Source organism: Vanacampus margaritifer, chromosome 2 (genome assembly GCF_051991255.1).
Source record: "Vanacampus margaritifer isolate UIUO_Vmar chromosome 2, RoL_Vmar_1.0, whole genome shotgun sequence".
In the NCBI taxonomy this organism is placed as follows: Eukaryota; Metazoa; Chordata; class Actinopteri; order Syngnathiformes; family Syngnathidae; genus Vanacampus; species Vanacampus margaritifer.
The window spans coordinates 9,625,103-9,639,388 of record NC_135433.1 but is presented as its reverse complement, the minus strand read 5'-3'; the positions used below and the strand labels follow the sequence as shown (position 1 = coordinate 9,639,388).

Sequence of the window (14,286 nt, the reverse complement as noted above, 5' to 3'; positions counted from 1 at the left end):
TAGCTCAACCAATGCATGGTGGTTCCTGCAAGACAGAACCAAGGCATTGTGACATTTTCCAATTAGCTTCACTTATGAGTAGGGATGTAGTGAGTATGGGGCATTTCAGTACTCGCCAGTACAGATTATCAAAGCTTGATGTAATGTACATCAAATCGTGTAGATGTGATGAAAATGGGTTTTATTATAATCAAATATTGTTAAAAACAACACAAGCTTTTCTTGAACATGGTATGTTCTAATCATCCATCCATCAATTTTCTTAACCGCTTGTCCTCACAAGACAAAGGGGGGTGCTGGAGCCTATCCCAGCTGGCTTCGGGCAATAGGTGGGGTACACCCTGAACTGGTTGCCAGCCAATCGGAGGTGTTTTAATCATATATAACATTTTTCAAGTGTAACAACTTGTCATGGCAGCATGAATACACTAACATAATAAATCTACATGGTTCGTTCTGTGACCAACCACGTGACTGAATTTGCAGGTATCAAATCAATTTTCTCCATTGAAATGAATGGAAATGCCATTAATCCGTTTGATCCCCCACCAAAAAGCAGCACAATTTTTACTGTAAAGAAATTAACTGGTCTTATTAAGTGTAACTACTGTTTGTAGATCACAACTACTGTTCGTGTGTGCCCTTAAGAGGCGTGGCCTAGTGAGTGATGTCGCAAACATGGACGGTTATTCTCCATTTTACCTTCTGGATGCAAGTTTGTTGATGTAGCTGATTGCTAGTTTTCTCATTTTGAATTTGTGGTTTCAGTGGTCCTACAATGTTTGCAACTAATGACTATTTCAACAATTGATTAATCTGTCAAATAATAATAATAATCAAATACAGGTAATTGATTTACCGGATTAAAAACATTTAAATTTCATCCCTTGTTTCAAAAACAGGGCATTATTTCAAATCGACAGTGCACAAAATACATTATGTTTCAGCTACAGGTTTAGTCTGTAACATTGGAGAAAATAGGCAAAAAATACATAGTAAAAGCAATTGTTTAATTTTGGTTCAAAACAAAGGAGGAGAGGGAAAATTTATAGTTGAGGAGTTGGAATTCTGAGCATTTGGACAATTTTAAATTCAAGGTATCAAAACATTCACCAATTGTCAAAATAATAATAATTTGATCATCAATAAGTTGTTAATTAATCAACCAATTGCTGCACCTCTAGTTTGCACCATTCAAAAAATGGCTGAAAGTGCTTTCACTCGTGTGACATCATATCTGAAGCTCACTAGTAACTCAAATTTTGACTCTCAGCACAAAGCAAAAAAAACATTGACCAAGCAATGGCTCATAACTTAAATCCATGTCACATGTTGGAAAAAATGAAGCTAACAAGGATTGCACCGCCACCTATACCCTATATTGATAAACTGCGTGACTTCCTGGTTCACACACTCGCATTCCACCTTAAATATGTAACAGCCGTCATTGTTGGCGGACGATGGCAGTCTTTAAAGTACTCCCACACACAGGAAGACGCACCTCTTGGAATTTTACGTTGTTTCCTCTGATTAGCAGCACATACACACACTCCACTGTACTTGCCCATATTTGGTCATATCCTTTTTAACTTAGAGAGTCCGGCTCGTGTAACCCAGTTTCCTGTCAGACAGGTTGGAGGGAAAAAATGAAAACAATAGGATGTGACTTTCACAAAGTTTCTTTATGGGGGGGAATTTGTCGTTTTGATGGATTGTACATTTGTTTAGCACTTTTATGAGTGTATGGGGAAGTACGTTTGTGTCCCAGACAGAGGCCAGTGTGTGTATGTGTGCTTTTAGACTATATTGACCCTAAAGGGCACCTGTAGTAGACGTCTGATGGTGCATCTGTGGGCTCCCAAATGTTTTGTTCCATGCCACACTACATCTTTTGTGTGAGCAGGTGTCCGAGCTGTGCACAGTCGCAGCTTGTTTTCTTGTGCGCGTCCTCACAATCAGGTGTCTCATTTGCACTCATCCTCATTTCAAGAACTCTGGAGCTTTGTTCCTCTTGGATTTTTTAAAGCCTTTTATTCTTGTGCACTATGGCACAAGCTCCTTAGTATATTTTAAACAGAAATGCTCCTACTACAGTGACTCCTTGTGTAGGTCACCTCTTGAACTTTGCACACACAAAAAAAGTTGCCTCTTATTGGGCCTCACACTTATCTGATTGTGTGCACTTTTTTGGGGGTGGGGGGGGGGCAAAGGAGCAATCAGCTGTAGGCTTTGCGACACATTTCATGCTGGCTGAATGCATAGAAACATATTTCTTTGTGTGCACAGTCAAACAGATAGCTTACACTTTGTAACGTCACCTACAGGCATGCTGCCTTTGTAAATATGATTTCTGTGTGTGCAGTTTGAAGGATCTTCCTTCAAGCGATGTTGTTATCATCATTGCTATTACAATATGCATAAGCATGTGCAATGTGTCTTCAGGGTGCCAGCATAAAAATAAACTGTGCATGCATGAAACAGCGCAGGTGGACCCAATGACCTCGGCGCGGACCCGTTTGTGCTGAGAAACGGTGAGTGCATGAGGAGAAAGGAAGTGAAGGGAGGAGGAGAAGACGGTGTCACTTTTTCAAGGGACTGAGGGGCGGTCTGCACAGGAAGTGGCCTCCGTGTGACCCACAGAGCGTCTTTCCTTTGCCCGACATGTCTTTGAAAGTGTTAAATGACGAGGGAGGGGAGGCCGTTAATGCACCCGCCCCTGATTGATAGCGTTATTTGTGCGAGCGCTCTCTCTTGATGTGTCGAGTTGGAACGAGCGAAAAACTGGCTCACGTTACTTTAGTTAGCCCCGTGCTTTCCCAAGCTACATTCCTATCAACAAGTTTGGATTTGTGGGTTTAACCGCTTATGAATCAGCCTGCTCTTGATGATCATCTTTTAGTTGTTTGTATATGTTTTTTAACCAAATGAATTTGACTGGCTTTACAGTGAAGCCACACCCAGTTGATTATTTTATCCTGTGGAACCCTCGTGTTTTTTCCATATTTATACTTTTCTAAAATGCTAGACGATTGGATCAAAGCTATGGCTAATAGGAAAGTAGTAATTGATGTCAATGAAGTGATACATCTTGATTTATGGGACTAAGGTCAGGGGAGAGCCAAGTTTAGCCTGGGTTGTTAGTAGATTTTGCAGAGAGTCTTCACCGCATGTGCCTGTACATCTGTACTAAAACCACATTTTGAAAATATATTGAATTCTTGTGCGATCATAAGACATGATACTGTATATTAATCTTTTCAACTATTTGTGTAGTATTCCGTGCATATTTGTGATTCACCACTAGTGGATACACATTTGTGTGTTTTTCATAACTTACCCACCATTATTTGCTGAAAAAAATACTATTAACTGATTTGTTGTTTAAATTGTTTTTTTTTTTCCTTATTAAAAGTAGATCAACTTGATCGTCTCAATTGGGATCAGCTGATTTATTTTTTATTTTTTGCATTTTATGCAAAATAACAAGTTGTTTAAATGGATATATTGCTCCATTTTCTGATCAAATTGGTCAAGTCAAGTTTATTTATATAGCCCTTAATCACACAAGAGTCTCAAAGGGCTTCACTTGCCCACAGTTGACAAATATTAACGACATCCGCTTATCAAACCACAAGAGTGCAGTGAAAGAAAAGAAAAAAACATCAGGTGAAAAAAGAGAAACTACAGTTGAGCCACTCTTTCTCCTGCAGCGCCTTCCTTTTTTTCTTTGATCAGAGCCCGTCAAGCACTTCCACTTTTTCACTTGCATTCAGGTGACCGTGCTAAATACTTTCGCTAATGTTAGCACTATTGCTATCAACAGTTTTGAACAAGTAAACACTTACCACTATCTCCGGTTGACTACAGATCTCTACAGGACGCCGTGTGGGACTTTGCAGTTTTAAACGTTGGTGAATATGTGAATGTGCCGATTTTAAGTGCGCCGCAACGTGTCCCGCTCCAAATAGCCTACAAATAAATGCGTCATCCGTACCCGAAGTACTATACATTGACTATAAAGTGCAATTGCACCCCCAGAAAATGCTCAGTTGCTCACCCCGCGTTTGGTGTTTAATATACCATTCGCCAACATGTCTGTGGTGTGGACACATTTCCATTTATATTGTGCTTTGTTAAAATGCTCTTGCTAAATAGGCCTAAATATTTTATAATAATATCATAATTTTAATTAATTATAATAAATGCAATGATAATAAAAAATTGGCATAAATCTCATTTTCGGTGCATCCCTAAACAAAACAGATGCTTCCTGCACGTATTGGCCTCTTAAGTACAATGAGATGGAAGAAGTTCGCATTTGAGCTCTGTTCATACAACTCGTTTTTCACAGATTGGGAAAATGTGTAACTTTGAGCAGTGTTATCCTACCTCTGTGAATGTGTTTCAAAAACGTTAATGTGTGAATATCTGTTATTTGAAGGAATCTCACTGCCGAAGTTGATGCTAATTTCCTGTTAGCGTTTGAATGAGATCGGCCATCGACTTTAGCATTAGCGCTAGCGATGTTTTATAAACAAAGCATGTGTTATATGTTGCAAGCACGCGTTGCATTTTGATGACATATTGCCGTTCGTCGGTGCTAGGGCTGCCAGATAATGGCATTTCCCGCATAATTAAGGCGCATATGCAGTGTCTTTACTCTAGTTTTCTAGCAAGAGAAAACCTGAATACAAAACTGCGTTCAAAGCCGCCATTTTCTCCAAGAATGAGCTCGTTCACAGGAACGTTCACGACGCAAAAATGCACTACGCATACTACAACAGAATTCTATCTATTACCTGGATCTTGAAACTCTTTGATTCATGATGAAGAAAAGTCATAACCCGATGATGTGAATAAGTGTAAGCTATGTAATTGGCTCTTTGCACAAATCTACTACTTCCTGAACTCAATGCTACTTTTATGATTGGAAAAACTGATTAATCCAGGTGTGTATGGACATTGTCATCAAGGTTACTGAGGTCAGCCACACCTGGATTAATCAGTTTGTCCAATCATGAAAGACAGGAAATGAATGAATTGTGCAAAAAGAGCCCATTGTCAGTTTTTTACTCCACCAGGATGTATCAGGATATCTCGTGAGGTTAGACATCAGTCAGTGGTCACGCGCAAGCTAGCGTACTGTCTTCAAAGCATGTGCATGTCATTCGTGTCCTGCTTCCGAAATGTCCCTTCCTGCCTGAAGATAATTTGGACTCTGAGATAAAGACTCAGTGTTAGTTTTGGTTATCTCCCTGTTTTTTTTTTTTTTTGATGGAGCAAAGTGACTGCCGCTATGTTTTTAGTGTGTATGTTCTCCAGCATTTTCAAGACAGACTGTTGTTTGATAGCCACATAACACACTGGAAGTACACACTTTTGTCCAAGATGTACTCAGTGTGTCTTGGACATGGTTTATGACACAATAGCCAGCTAGCTCCCCCTGCTTAAGGAGTTTAAGGTTTCAAGTATCTGATATCATCTGCACTGTGATCTCCGTACATTTGCAACCTTCTTTTCGCGCCCTTAAGTGCACACATATTCGAAAGTGCTCCATTTCAGGGAGGAGAAGGAAATCCACACTGACCCGGTCGACCCGTTGAACTCTGATCTGCAAGGGCAAAGGCTGGCACTTTGGAGGCAAATAAATTTCTCACGGACAGGCTGAGCACTTTTTCAAATGTCCTGCGGTTTAATGAGGCAAAACACGAACTAATGTCCTGTGCAACTTGAGATTTAAGTTGAATACTACAAAAATCCTGGTTCTTTTCTCTTCATAACATCACGGTTTCATGCTGTGTTTGCATTTCACGGGTACCTGATATCAGAAGGTGAACTAGTCAGACGAGTGCTCTAATGTGTACATAAATAAAGATGTTATGCATAGGTAAATAGTGTTGTCACGATAGCAAAATGCTGCCTTGTGTACTATACAGTACCTGCATACAGGACCTCTATACCAATACTGAAACAATACCATGGCAAAAAACGAAAAGCATTGGTATCATACATGACAAATTCGGGAGCTTCAAATCTTTTATTTTGGTTAATTTTATTAGCATGTGACGATACAGAAAGCTTTATCTACCGTACAGTACATCCCCGCTATCTTGTGTTGGCCTAAAGCTGTTGAACAGGAAATCATGCTCTCTCTTCAACTATGTGCAGGTTTGCTATCAAGGGACTGGATAATCTCGGAATGTTTTGAACTCTTGTTTACATGCCAGTGTTGTGTTAAGCACTTCTTAGACCAGGACTGAAATTGAGTCACAGTTAAACGACTGAAGGCCTTTTTCACACTGCACTCAGTTTTCTTGAAGTTCACTGCGGGGTAGCGTGCAATAATGACGGCACACTGGCGCACTCTTGCCCATATTTAGAAGTGCTAATGTGGCAGCCAACCAGGAAGTAACGGAGAGGCTTTTCCTGCTAGTTAGTTTTCAATTGAGGGCGTGCCATGCCGCTGCCCTTGTTCATCACCTCCAGTCCTTTGGTCCCATGAGAATGAATATTTCAAGCAGCGGTTGGAATTGTTATTGCAGACCTGCTTTGATGTATCCGGATTTTGTCGCCTTGTCGGCCAGACACAGAACTCCACAGAGCCTTAGAGTGCAGCGACGGCAGCAGACTGGCGAGACATAAGACTTCTGTAAATTGGCTGATTGGAAGTTGGGAAACAAATCGACAATATGAAGTTGTATATAGTGCTGTTACTATCGAATATTTTAGAATCGATTAATCTATCGATTATTCAATCGATTCGACTAATCTGATTCATTTTAATTTTGCATTCAAGTGTGTTACAAAAGCATTTTTTCCCTGATTACTGTTTATTAACCAGTGATTGTTGTTTATTTCGTACTTTGTATTCATTTAGTAATAAAAAAAAAAAGGGGGGGGGGGTCCTCAAGGACCGGGTCTGAGAACCAGTGGACTAGTGGATTAATTGGTTCAACCCCTACCAACTACTACATTACGTTTTGCTTCTTTTTTTTTTCCCAAGATGCAATTCATCAGCAATCAGTTCCACACACAATTAAGCAATTAAATCACCATAAATAACTAACTCAAACATGCACTGCTATAAAATCATATGATGCACATGGGACTTGAACCAAATCACTTTCAAGAACACAAATACAATCATTTTCCCACAGACACTTAACCATCACTTATGCCACCCTGCATGACTAATCATGATGACTAATCATGTTTCCCCTTTCTTGAAAAACAAGCAGCCTTTTATAACCCTTGCGTCCTTGCTGTGTGACGTCTAAAGTCGTTATCAATTCTTCCATCCGTGTACGCCGTTGTTGTTTCACCCTCCCCACCTCATATCCAGCTGGGAGGTGAGACAGTTTGATGGCCTACGAGCAACACGTTCAACCTTTGGCCTTGTCAGCTCCACCTTGGCTGGCATGCAGCGCTTGCAACGTACATGCAACCACTCGTGTGGGCGGAGACTGGAAAGACTGAATTCGTTTGTTTATTGTTCCACATAGGCAGGGCAGAATTGAGATCCATTGTGTAGTGTCCCTCTGTCCTTGTCATGAATAGTAGCTTTCAGAGGCAAGGGGGAGTTGAGGCAAAAGGCATCGAACACACAATAGCTTTAAGTTTTATGGCGCTCCTGTTGCCGGCCGCTGATTCTTGGCTCGGGTCCAAATGCAACATACACGCAGCTGCACCACTTGCAGAACATTCGCACACGCATGCACACACAGACGTGGACGCTTATCTCTCTCTTGTCCTTTTACAGCGCCTCTCTGCCTTACTATTCAGCGAATGCCACTTCGTTTTTTGACGACAATACAGTGAGTTTATCACGGCGTTCCAGACCCACCTGCCATTGGTGCAGACCATGTGCAAAAATTCCCCTCTCCCTGTAGAGCTACTACAACATGCACAAATTATTTTTACATTTTTTTATGAATTGTTATGAAATTACTGTATCAATGACTAAAAAAATGCAACCATATTTTTATTAGGTTAACATTTCTTGCCACTTTTATGTTAATAAGAGTATAAAAAATTGTAAATTTTGATGTAAAATCTGCGATTAATCGTGAGTTAATATTTGAAGTCATGCGATTAATTACAATAAAAAAATTGACACTAAGTAAAATTTTTGTTGTTAAATGTTTTAGTTTTAACCCCCAAAGTGTATTTTCTAGGGGTGGCAGGCGATTAAAATGTTTAATCGTAATTAATCGCATGACTTCAATATTTAACTCACAATTAATCGCCAATTTTATGTTTTAAATGTTCAATAAAATGCTTTCATAATCTTGTTAACATAAAAGTGGAAAAAAGTCATTGATACAGTAATTTAATAATTTATAAAATCGGGTTAAAATTAAAAAAATGTACTGTACTGTAAAAAATATTGTGGTATTGATTTTGTGTTGAGGTCATTTTCTGCCACTAGATGGCATAATTGCATTTGTAAGATGCTGGTGAGTAAAATACAACTTGACCTCAGTCTCCACAAATATATGCATCATTATTAAATGTATTATAGCTCAATTTTAGACGTGGATGTGTCTGCTGTGTTGTGACTGGAATTCCCTATGTACAGGCTTTCCAAGTAATCGGTGGTCATTAATTGCGTGTTAATAAAATTTGTGGCGTTAAAAGAACTTTAAATTAACTCATAATTGACACACACATTTTGACACCCCCTAGTAGTCAATTGTTTGACTGAGTTGATTTATTTAGTGTTTAAGGTACTGTTTTGGATTTGTTTTGGCCTGTCTGGAACGTTTCTGGGCGGAGATGTGACGTGACGTTTTGCCTCCAGCCAAGCCGCAGAGGCAAGATACTATCAGTGGCATATGCAAATGTCGCCTTGCAAACCCACGGTACTGATTGGTGGACTGGTTACACGCTCGTTCCTGATTGGCCGCTGTCCTCGGCATACTCGAGTGTCTGTTTTGAATGTTGTGTTTACAAACAGCAATGGAAATCTATCGGACAGTACTTTTAAACCAACTCGGCATAGTTTTACAGTTCAATGTATTTTTTTAATTTTAATGATATGTTCATGTATTATAATCAAATACATGATTAGTTTAATGAGAATTTTAGTGTTGTGATAGTAACAGCGAACCGTGGCTGAAAGTCACATTTTTGTAAAGCTAATATAAAGGTAATTAAAGCTAATTTGTGTAATTGATGTTCTTTTAATTAATAAAATATACTATAATTATTATTAATTGCATTTAAATGCAATTACATATAATCTCAGCAGTGTTACTTCTCTACTCCCATAATGTTAAGTCACTTTGGCACAGTGTAAAATGGTTAATTATTTAGAAAGTGTTACTTCAACTCTGTAGAGTGTGGAGTTATATAAACCCAGAAAAAGTGTTGGAATTGACTCTGTTGGAGTACTTGTAAGATTTGACTTTTTGCTGTGCACTAAAGGTGTGCAACCCTAACATCGGCCTTGCCTGTATACTATAAAACCTCATAAAATAATATGATGCACTGAGATGGAGCCGACAAATCCTGCATTTGTTTTCTGACAACAGAGCAGAGACTTGTGCCTGACACCTTCTCTGCCTCGCCTTTTGTCTGCTGCATGTCACCGTGCGTCTGCAGTGACGTCTGAGCGGTATTATCTGCCACATGCCTGTGTTTGTTTTGGGCTGCTCTGCGCTTGATAATGGCCTATTAACTGGGGGAACCAGAGGCTCCTAGGCACCTCAGTGGAAACTGTCGAGACCTTGATCATTTGGATGATACCCAGCTGGCACCAACGCGCGCGGTTAGTTGCTGGCATTTTAGGCTGAAATTGTCTGCATGGTAGCCAGCAACAACAGAGGCGACCTGTTAGCGCGTGCACCAAAAATAGCCCACTGCTAATGATATCATTGAGCCGCTCACGGCCCTGCCCGCCGCCTGTGTCAGACTGCTGGCACCCTGTGCATAAAGAGAGGTGCCTAAATACTTACTGAGCATCAACAAAGACATGGCTGACTAGTGGGGCACCGCCTGTGCAAGGAATGCAAGGATAAAAAAAAAAAAAAAAAGATCACTATCCCCTACCAACAGCTTATTGTAACACACACGATGATACCCAATTCAAAGATATATATATATTTTTTTACAACCTTTAAAGTAAATATCTTCTATACGCCCTCACTAAACATGATATTCTGATTAATATTGTGTTTGTGAAATATGAATTAAGCAGCAAAATTCACCCGTTTTTATCCATCTTATTGGGCGGCCGTTTTGACACATGCTGTTGATTGAAAATGACATCACAGTGCCGAAGGGCTCACCTTGCGAATGTCACATGACCAAACACAGAAAACAGGTGAGCTGTGATGGTCTTACCTAAGTTTTGGACTTGAATACACCTTAACTCATTCAAACCCAAACACGTACTGTATATGTTTCTTTTAATACTTTGCCCTTCACTCCCAAAACACATTTATACGTTTTTAATTTAATTTTATTTTTTTGCTAGAGCATTCAGAAGGCTTTAATGCAGCCTCTGACCTTAAGAGGTCGCTTAAAGCAATGGTAGTTATTATTTAAAAAAGTGGGTGGCAGCAGAGTATAAGAGATCAGCCAGATCCATGTTGCAACAAGCTCTTGTCCCCAGTGTGTTCAACAGCTTTGTGAATAATGATGAAACTTAGCTATATTCTAATTCTAATTGCTGCAAAACAGAAACGGATACAAATGTACTTTTTTTCCTGATGAAAGAAGAGACTCTAATCTTTCTTTTGATAGGTTTCATGTTTTATAGCAATAGAACACAATATTTTGTAACCGGAAGCGAAGGGGGTTGCTTCAGTGAAAATGGCTGGAGGTGAATGAGTTAAAAATAAATGGCTTTTAGTTTGTTTGTTTTTTCAATGTAGCAGCATATTTTTAATAGCCACACAGCAGACAATAGAAATGCACGATGGAAAGACTGTATTTTTCACTTACAGCCCAGGCTAAACTTGACTCCTCCCCAACTTACAAAGATCTAAGGACAGTTGAGATTGTGTGTGCACCAACCACAATTTTCTGGCTGATCCCTGATCTCTAAAAATTCTGAAGATTTTTGCCGATTGTGATTTTGTTATTTTTTTTACAACAAGCAACAGCATGCACCTCCAATGCTCCAATATTATTTTATTGTCAAACATTGAATGATACTTGGGAAACAGTACAAATGGGTTGTTTTAACTGCACATGAAGTAGTTTTCTCAAATAAAAATGAAAAGCCTAATATTCATCTCACAGAAAAAGAGAACAAAGGCTAATTTTCCAGACTTCTGTTGAGAGGGACATGAGATCGGTGGCCAAGATCGTTTTTATTTTTTAGTGATCAGCTGATCACCAGTAGTCTCCCAAAATTAAGGTTATTAGGGGCTGATCTCGATCCTGGCCACTCGATCGTGCTACCCTAGCTGAGATTTATCACTTGAACATAGTTCCATTGAATACAACTACTACTTGCCTATTCGCCAGGGCTTTGGCTCCATCTGGTGGCATGTTCGGACCTGACTGAAATGTGTGAATAGGCTAGTGTATAGTGTATAGCAGCTCACTTATAGTTCTAAAAAAATAATAATTTTTTTTAAAGTCATTTCTATGCTTTCTTATCCATCATCTGGCCCACTGCTGCACGTGTCACATGCATCCACTTTTGCTTCACTCTCCTCCACCGCGTTCCCTCTTCAACCACACAGCACCCACTTACACAAGTGGTCATTTGCAAATTCAACAATAGACAAACAGCAGGCCTGACCCTGCTAGCTTGTAATGTCCCACTCAGCAGTTCAGGAGCTACATTTTAATACCCGGATCACTGCTTGTGTAAGGGCAGCTAGAATAAGGCTATGTCCACAAGTGCAGGGGTATTTCTCAGTCCACATGGATGTGTTTGCAGAACGTTAGTTGGTGCAAAAACCCCTAACATTAAGGATGTTTTAGTTTTTTTGCACCTTAACACAAAACAACAAGAGTGACTACTGTGTGCAGACTTTTGCCAAGGCTAAATAATCTTATCCGTTTGACTCGTGTAATGTTGAGGGCAATACTATTCCATTCCCATCCTGTAGATGGAGCCAGTGGTGTCAATTTCACGTCGTGATCAACAAAGGTGGCAAATCCATGGCCAGAAAGTAAAAACCTAGCCATTGATGCTAGCTAGCTAGCTAGCACCGGGGGTTAAAGCCAAACTGGGGCAGGTTTTTTACTTTCTGGCCATGGATTTGACACCTCTGTAGAGCAATAATATCTGGAATCACGTGTAAGGGGTCTAAAATATAGCCGTATAAGCAAAAGATAGCAATCTAGCAGTTTGGTATGTCAAATTGCATGACAACAAAATATATTCTTTAATATAATGCTTTTTGTGGCAATATGACAAAAATGCTGTTTTATAGATCACAAAACACACCCCTTAGTTCTCTGCCAACGTGATTAGTGCACATTCACTGAAATGTAGCCATCACGAGTTTGCTAGATTAGTTTGTGTATTGTGGTGACTGCGGACCGTAATTATAGCATGTCCAGATTTGACCATGTGTGAATTGTGGCCCCCGGTTAACCCTTGCTCGGCAGGAAGTTTCCCGTGCCCCCGTGTTATCGCAGTTATCTGTCATGATGTCAGGCAGTCCCTGACACACATGCTGCTCCTTGTCAGTCCTGTTCCACTGCATGTGCAGTCAGTCTTGTTCGTAATCCCGTTCCAAGCATCAACATGTTTGAGGACACTGATTAGCTCCCTTGGTTGCCTATCTTACTGATGTGCTCACTTTATCTAACTTGACACACCGCTTTGTTTTAGGAGCTGCTAAAGTGTTCTTGATTTGATGTTTTTAAAAGTAGTTGTTGCGATAGTTGTAGCAGAATTAGTCCGCCATCTACGCAGTCTCTTCTTCCCTGCATAGTCTCGGTTCACTATTTACAAATTCACCTATGAGTGTTCTTTTTGTGTTTAGGAAGTGTGAAGTGATGCATGAAGAGACAAGCTTTGTATGTAGGGGGGTGTTTACTGTTAATTCATTGGTCCTTGAGATGCAAGTTTAATTCGTTTGACTATGCTCGTAGCTCAAAACATTTGTATCTCAAATTTCCACATTGAAATGAAGAAAAATAATATTATTCAGTTTCGGTCTCCCAAATAAATAAACAAAAAGTTTTTTAAATAAGGAAACTAGCAGTCTATAACATTGCAAATTAGAAATATAATGTGCAGAATTAAACAATGAAATTAATCATGCCTGATTCGTTGTGACTTCTTCGGGTGTGCGCAACTTGGCCACTCGGAGGCAGTATAATGCAGTCATGCATACAGAAACGAAGAGTTTCACAACCACTCTAAATTACTCAATAAGTGCAGTATTTCTACTTTTTTCGCAGAGGATAAAGAATATATGCTTATGAATATTGTTTCTGCACAATAGTCTTTTTTCACATGTTAAAAACACGGCAACATAGATGATGTTCGTTAGCCCATCTATGGTATTTTGCACTGTTTGTTAGCATTAAGCCAAACTGTCTTTTCTAAGGCAAAGCTATGTGGTTGTTTTAAATTCACAACCCGCTTTGTTCTCGGTTTCGTTTGCCCGTAAACTTCAACTGGGCCTTACAATAAACAGTTGAGGGTCGCGGAGAAGAAGATGAGGGTTGATGAGTATCTTCCTTGGAGGATTTACTAGAAACTGGCCGAAAGAAGCGATCTAACTATGATTGCACAGTTTTCTTCTTTTTTTCATCAAAAATGATGCGGTAGCACTGTATGGCATCATTCAATTGATTTGCAACCTTTGTGCAACGTTCAATATTTGGGTCTTGCTGCTCGAAGAGTGCGATGGCTTTATCTATGAGCGACAGACGTTTCTTCTTCTTCCTCCTCCTCGACACGTTGCTGAGCCTCCAATGCTGGGTGAGCTCTCGCAGCGCCAAGCGTCGGTATTAGCGGCGGAAAGAAGCACTACAGTACTCGGAAAAAGGTGCGCAATAAAAAATCTAACTTACAGCATTTCTTTCCGAACATTTTTTGACATGCGCGCATGCGCGCAGACATGTTCGTATGTACCGTTGTTCGTAACTCGAATGTTCGTAAGTAGGGGAGCGTCTGTATATTATAAGCGGTCTGAGTAATTACTGTTTATTAACCAGTAATTGGTGTTTATTTTGTACGTCACATTCGTATAGTGACTTTAAAAATAAAGTGGGGGAGGGGATTGATGTTGTACTATGCTACTGGTTCGCTCGTTATTTTCGAAAAAGTAAAAAGAGATGTTTGCAAATGCTTGTTTGTCTTGTTCT

The 14,286-nt window shown here is 39.8% G+C and overlaps 1 protein-coding gene across 7 annotated transcripts in view; it reads left to right on the top strand.

The window, feature by feature from the left end:
* The window catches only part of LOC144044372 (guanine nucleotide-binding protein G(I)/G(S)/G(O) subunit gamma-12-like), a 51,378-nt gene that overhangs the window by 16,718 nt on the left and 20,374 nt on the right, over positions 1-14,286 (top strand). The gene's annotated exons all lie outside the window — the stretch shown is intronic.